This window comes from Enhydra lutris, unplaced genomic scaffold, assembly GCF_002288905.1.
Source record: "Enhydra lutris kenyoni isolate GAN:26980312 unplaced genomic scaffold, ASM228890v2 scaffoldscaffold22, whole genome shotgun sequence".
Classification (NCBI taxonomy): domain Eukaryota; kingdom Metazoa; phylum Chordata; class Mammalia; order Carnivora; family Mustelidae; genus Enhydra; species Enhydra lutris.
Window position 1 is genome coordinate 27,674,285 of NW_019154106.1, and position 7,412 is coordinate 27,681,696.

Below are 7,412 nucleotides of genomic sequence, written 5' to 3' on the forward strand. Positions count from 1 at the left end.
ACCTGCTGTGAATCCTGGCCTTTATCTCTAGAATTTGTTTACAGCCTGCTTAGATCTTCACGCTCTCATTTTCATCTTCCCAGTACACTTTCCTTCTTTTTGGTTCCCTTTCTTAGCTCCTGATGCTAGCTCTCCACACTTCTGATTATACCCATCTCCACAAGCCACTTGAGCTCGAGCCAGAACTTGGCTTGATCTTCACCTTGACCTTGTAGGAAATGTGGGTGAGAGAGGCCCAGGCATGGCTCCCCGAATCTGCCTCAGCCTTTGCCACATGGGAGGCAGCCACGGTCAGACCTGTGGAAGAGGACACTGGTCACATCTGTGTAAGGCTTTGTTGTTTACAGAACACTTAAAAAATCTCTAATGTTCATACAAGAAGACAGAGCATGTACTATTCTCCCTATTTATTTATTTTTAAAAATATTTTATTTATTTATTTGACAGACAGAGATCACAAGTAGGCAGAGAGGCAGGCAGAGAGAGGAGGAAGCAGGCTCCCCGCTGAGCAGAGAGCCCGATGCGGGGCTCAATCCCAGGACCCTGGGATCATGACCTGAGCCGAAGGCAGAGGCTTTAACCCACTGAGCCACCCAGGCGCCCACTTCCTATTTATTTTTAATGTCACAAACATTTCAGGCATACAAAAGGCATACACAGGATAATATAGAGACATCCGTGAATGTAGTGCCCGGATTTGACACCCTCATGTGTATTTTTCCTTAAAGAAATACAATGATACAGATATGATTGGATACTTTCCCATCCCTTTTACCTCCCTCCTTCCTCAGAGAACCCACTGTATTGAAATTGGTTCCAATCATCCCATCCAGATTCTAAAATTGTATCAATTTATCTCTCTATCTGAATCCACAATGGATATTATTATTGAGTGTTCTTAAAACTTTTATATAATATCATACTTTGTGTCCTCTCATAACTTTTCCAAAGTCACATTTCTAAGATTTCTCTCCATTGAAATGCATCTAAAATTACTCACTCCACTTACTAGATAATGTCTTCTGTGCATATGTATATTACTTGTCTAGTCTCCAACTGATAGAAATTTCCCTAAATTTATGTTTTGTACCATATCGAAAGATACAGTAATGACTGCTGTTGTGCACCTGCTCTTGTAGACACGTGACAGACAGACTTTTTCTAGAACAAATTCTTGGAAGTGGAATTGCTGGGTCATAGGGTACGCGCAAATCTATAATTTTAGAAGACATTTTCAACTGCTCTCCCCAATGATTGTAAAAAGTTTACATTCCCATCATCTAAGTTGGAGAAATCCCTTTCCCTTCATCCTTGACAGCTCTTAGCATTATCAGATGTATCAGATTTTTATCAGTCTGCTAAAATATAATTTCTCATTGTTTTATCATAGATTTTTAAATTAATGGTCCAATTCCTTTTTTCTTTTTTAAGATTTTATTTACTTATTTGACAGAGAAAGAAATCACAAGTAGGCAGAGAGGCAGGCAGAGAGAGGGGGAAGCAGGCTCCCTGCTAAGCAGAGAGCCCGATGCGGGGCTCTTAGCCGAAGGCAGAGACTCAACCCACTGAGCCACCGAGGCGCCCAAGGTCTAATTCCCTTATTGTAAAGTTCATTGAGGTTTTCTATTTCTTCTTGACTCATTTTTGGTAATTTTTTTAAAAAAGATTTTATTTATTTATTTGACAGACAGAGATCACAAGTAGGCAGAGAGGCAGGCAGAGAGAGAGGAGAGAGGAGGAAGCAGGCTCCCCACTGAGCAGAGAGCCCCATGTGGGGCTCAATCCCAGGACTCTGGGATCATGACCTGAGCCGAAGGCAGAGGCTTTAAACCACTGAGCCACCCAGGCGCCCCTCATTTTTGGTAATTTATACTTTTCAAAGAAACCCGTTCATTTCTTCTACATTTCATATATCTTGGCATAAAGTTTAATACATTTTATGATTATTTTTCAAATATACTGTAATATATATCCCTCTTCTTTCCTGATATTGTTCACTTACATCTTTTCTTTCTATTTAATAGATCTGAGGAGGGAGCGGAACGCAAAGTGAAGACAAAGCAGAAGCTGACATCCTGAAACCTACCCCCAACCCCCACTCCTGGGTGGGACGCTTGTGACATTCTTCCAGGAATCTCCTGACTGTCTTAAAGCTAGCAGCTTGCTAGAGGGGAAAACAACCTTAACTTGACAATGGAGAGTTCTCTGTTATCTTGTAGGTCCTCTTTAGCATATGAAAGTTCTTTCGAAACCTCCGATTTTCCTTAATTCCCCCAATTTCTGAGTATATAACCAGCACTCTTCAAGACTGAGGGCAGTAGCTCTTTCTGCCTACAGGTGGTGTTCCTGCGTTTCAATAAACCACTGTTTTGCACAAAAGACGTCTCAAGAATTTGGTCATCAGCCCTGGACCTCACCCCACTGAACCTCACCTATATTCCAGAACCCCATCAGATCTCACTAGAAGGTTGTTTATTATACTAATCTTTCCCGCCAAGAAAGCTTTGGCAGTGCTGTTCTTTCTTGTTTCCTTATTTTCTATTTCATTAATTTCTGTGCCAATTTTTAGTCTCTATTTTTTCTTTCTTTTTTGGTCATGCTCTCTGTGCTGCTTTTCATAACTGCTTTAGCTGCATGACAAATTAATTTCTATTCTTTTTTTCTAATACATGCATTCAAGTTTATACATTTCCCTTAAAAAACTGCTTTAGGCTGTTTGATCTATAGTTCTTTGAGTGTGATTTTTGTCTTAAATATTTAATAATTCCTACCATAGTTTCTTAACTGATGTTTTAAATGTCTTAAATGTATATTAAAGTGAAATTTTCTGACTTTATTAATAGAGTATGATGGGGAGTTGATTATGCTTTTGCTAGAGGATTTCATTTTCATTTTTTTTTTAAATTTCAGTGTAATGAACATACAGTGTACACTAGTTTCAGGTGTACAATATTGTGATTTAACACTCCACACGTCACCCGGGGCTCATCACGACAAGTGCGCTCCTGAATCCCCATCTCCTATTTAACCATCCTCCAACCATCAGCTTGTCTCTTTGTTGGTTTGACTTTCTCTTTCTCTTTTTTACCTTTGCTCTTTTTGTTTTGTTTGAAATCATCATGGTATTTGTCTTTCCCTGACTGACTTATTTCACTTACCATTATACTCTCTAGTTCCATCCATGTTACTGCAAATGGCGAGATTTTGTTCCTTTTTTATGGCTGAATAATGTTCTTATATTCAGATGTGTTCATATAGTAGCGCTTGTTATGTTTTTGATTTTAGCCATTCTAACAGGTATGAGGGGGTAGATCTCGCTGAAATTCTGATTTGTCTTTCCCCGATGGTAAGTGATTTGAGCACTTTTTCATGTGTCTGTTGGCCATCTGGATGTCTTCTTTAAAGAAATGTCTGTTCATGCCTTCTGCCCATTTTTAAATTGGATTGTTTGCTGTTTTGGGTGTTGAGTTGTATCAGTTCTTTATATATTTTGGATACTAACCCTTTATCAGATACATCATTTGCAAATACCTTCTCCCATTCTGTAAGTCGCCTTTTAGTTTTTTTGATTGTTTCCTTCACTGTGTAGAAGCTTTTTATTTTGATGTAGTTTCAATAGTTTGTTTTTGCTTTTATTTCTCTTGCCTTAAGAGAGACATTTAGAAAAATATTACTCTGGCTGATGTCAGAGACATTACTGCCTGCAGTCTCTTCTAGGACTTTTTATGGTTTCAGGTCTCACATTTAGGTCTTTAATTCCTTTTGAGTTTATTTTTGTGTATGGTGTAAGAAAGTGCTCCAGTTTCATTCCTTTGCATGTTGCTGTTCAGTTTTTCCAACACCTTGCTGAAGAGACTGTCGTTTTCCCATTGGACATTCTTTCCTGCTTTGTCAAAGATTAATTGACCATGTGATTGTGGGTTTATTTCTGGATTTTCTATTCTGTTCCATTGATCTATGTGTCTAGGGTTTATTTTAAGATTTAATTGCTAAATTTTAATTTTTTTTTTTTTTTAATGTAGACTCCATGCTGGGAGTGCAACATGCTTGAACTCACAACCCTGAGATTGAAACTTGAGCTGAGATCAAGAGTCAGACGCTTAACTGACTGAGTCATCCAGGTGCCCCTTAAAGATTTTATTTTTAAGTAATCGCTACACCAGTGTGGGGCTCCAATTGACAACCCTGAGAACAAGAGTTGCATGCTCTACCAACTGAGCCAGCCAGGTGCCCCAATCTATGTGTTTATTTTTAGGCCAGTACCAAACTGTTTTGATTACCACAGCTTTGTAATACAACTTGAAGTTTGGCATTGTGATATTTGCTAAAGGATTTAAAATTTCATTTTATTTTAGACAGATAATGTAGTTTGAATGATATAAACTATTTTGTGTTTGTTGATACTTCTCTGTGGTCTAGGTTGGGGTCAGTTTTTGTAAATGTTCCACGTGTGCTTGAAAAGAATGTATAGGGGTGCCTGGGTGGCTCAGTTGTTAAGCGTCTGCCTTTGGCTCAGGTCGTGGTCCTGGGGTCCTGGGATCAAGCCCTGCATCGGGATCCCTGCTTGACAGGAAGCCTGCTTCTCCCTCTCCCACTTCCCCTGCTTGGGTTCCCTCTCTCACTATCTCTCTCTGTCAAATAAATAAATAAAATCTTAAAAAAGAAAGAAAGGAGGAAAGGAAGAAACACACATTAAAAAAAAAAAAGGAATGTATAATATTGAATTACTGAGCACAGAGTTCTATTCAAGTCATTTGATTAAATTTGTTCACGTTTTAAGCATTCTTACTACTTCTCTTTTGTCTGTTTTATCTATTAGTTACTAAAAGCAGTATATTAAAATTTTCCAGCTGTGCTTGGGAATTAATTTCTGTTTGAAATTCTGTACATTTTTGCTATAAGAACTTGGAGGCTGTGTTAGTAGGTTCATGTGAGTCCAGAAATGTTTATAACTGCCTGGCAAATTATTCATTTTATCATTCCATTATAACCCTCTCTCTCTTTATAGTTGATCTATATTGGTTTTTTTCTGTTCTCTTATTTTGCCTTCTTAAAAAAATCATTCATTGTTGGGGTGCCTGGGTGGGTCAGTTGGTTAAGCATCTGACTCTTGGTTTCAGCTCTGGTCATGATCTCAGGGATGTGGAGGAGTCAAGCCTCACATGGAGCTTGTGCTCAGCAAGAAGTCTGCTTGTCCCTCTGCCCTGCCCCTGCCCCTGCCCCTGCCCCTGCATGTGTGCTTTCTCTCCCAAAATAAATAAATACAGTCTTTTAGGAAAACATTCTTTGTTTATGTCTTTTTATTGGGTTCCTGCCTTCCACTAAGTTGACTGAATTCTTCCCTCTCTCTGCTCCTCCCCTCTGACACTTTTCTCTTCTACTCATTTGAAAGCTACATATTATATTTTCTTTTTTTTTTTTTTAAGATTTTATTTATTTATTTGACAGAGATCACAAGTAGGCAGAGAGGCAGGCAGAGAGAGAGGAAGGGAAGGAGGCTCCCCGCTGAGCAGAGAGCCTGATGTGGGGCTCGATCCCAGGACCCTGAGATTATGACCCGAGACGAAGGCAGATGCTTTAACCCACTGAGCCACCCAGGTGCCCCAGAAAGCTACATATTCTATTTTCATTCTGGTGCTGGTTACTTAACAAAAGGTGTAACAATCTTAACAAAGTATAGGGGTCAGCAGCAGCTTTATCTTCCTTTGAAACAAATACAAGGACCTTAAAATGTTTCCACTGCAACCACCTATCTTACAAGCATTTGTTGTGCAGTATCATTGTTCTGTCTTTTCTGGTAAATTGCCCTCTCTCCTTAATTATTACTATTTTTTCTAATTTATAGACCAGAAAACTGAGGCTCAGTGACTTGTCTAGGGTCCCACATTTCACAAGTGGCAAGATCCGTGTAGAACCCACCTCCATTGGGGAATGAAACCTCAGCAGACTTGAATTAGTTGGGATATCCTGACCGTGTTCACTGTATGGCTCATTCTCCCGGGACCAGCTTTAAGGCACAAAAGGTGTTGATGGCTATGTGCAAATATCTTTCAACAGGGCAGTGGAAAACATGGGTGTGGGGCGCCTGGGTGGCTCAGTGGGTTAAGCCGCTGCCTTCGGCTCAGGTCATGATCCCAGGGTCCTGGGATCGAGTCCCGTGTCGGGCTCTCTGCTCAGCGGGGAGCCTGCTTCCCTTCCTCTCTCTCCGCCTGCCTCTCTGCCTACTTGTGATCTCTGTCTGTCAAATAAATAAATAAAATCTTAAAAAAAAAAAAAAAAGAAAAGAAAACATGGGTGTTTTGCCCTTCGTTTTGGCCCTAAATTGAAAGGTGGCTCCATAAGCACCTTGCGTTCTGCCGTGTGTTTACAGAATCTCATTATTACTCGGAAGGAGTGACAAATGACAGGGGTCACTGAGAGTAGATTAACGACATAATACAGAAGAGACCACTCCCTCCTTCCTCGTGGAAGATGTTATTATGCAAAGAGAGCCATCCTTGAGATTTCTGATTTGAAATTTCTGTCTCTGTGTCCATCCATCCATCCTTTGATATGTGACAGTTTTATGGCGAAGGTTGGAATTGTAATTGCGCAAATTTCCAGGCTCACGCCTCGGTCCTCCAATCATGTTTCTTACTAATAAGGCTGAGATCCCAAGTGAAACAGTTTGCAGAAAGCTCACAGCCCCGCGCTATTGTAAGAAAACCAACAAAGCCCATTGAAGGTGAAGAGTGTCACAGGGTCACCCGTGTTCATGAAAGACAGCCCAATTTTCAGTTGGGGAACAAAGAGTATATTTGCGGGTGGAAGGCGGGTGGAAGAGCCGGGCTGAGTAAACACTCCCGCAGCAATGATTATTGCCTCATCACTCAAAGGTGAAAGAACAGGAAAATAAAATGGCACAGATCGCAGCCAGCAGGTAACAGATGAGGGAAGGAAGAAGAATACAGTTCAAAAGCGCACAAGTCCCCACCTGAGCTTCTGCAGACCCCGGAAGGAGACACCTGTACTAATTCAGAATTGTGCAATCCTATGGAGCACTCACACCTCATTTGGAAAAAAAAAAAAAAGAGAGAGAGAGAGAGATCATGAGACGATTTAAGGCCATCGAAATGGATTCAGGAGGAAGCATTTCAGAAACACATCTCTGGCTGGCACTGGAAAGTGAGAACCAGACCAAGGACAAAATTAATATTAAATGTCTCCCTCTGTCAGGTCCTGTGCTAAGCCCTCGACACACATTTCTTTCAGATTTTCCTTTTCACATAGTTAATAAGCAGGAGACTTGGGATTTGAACCCAGCACTGCTTGGCTAACAGTTCCTAGTGCTTTTAAATGAGATGATGTCTGTAGTTGAGCAGGTTAAAGGTTAAAAGTATGATTAGGAAGTATATTCTCTGCATCGATTCTTG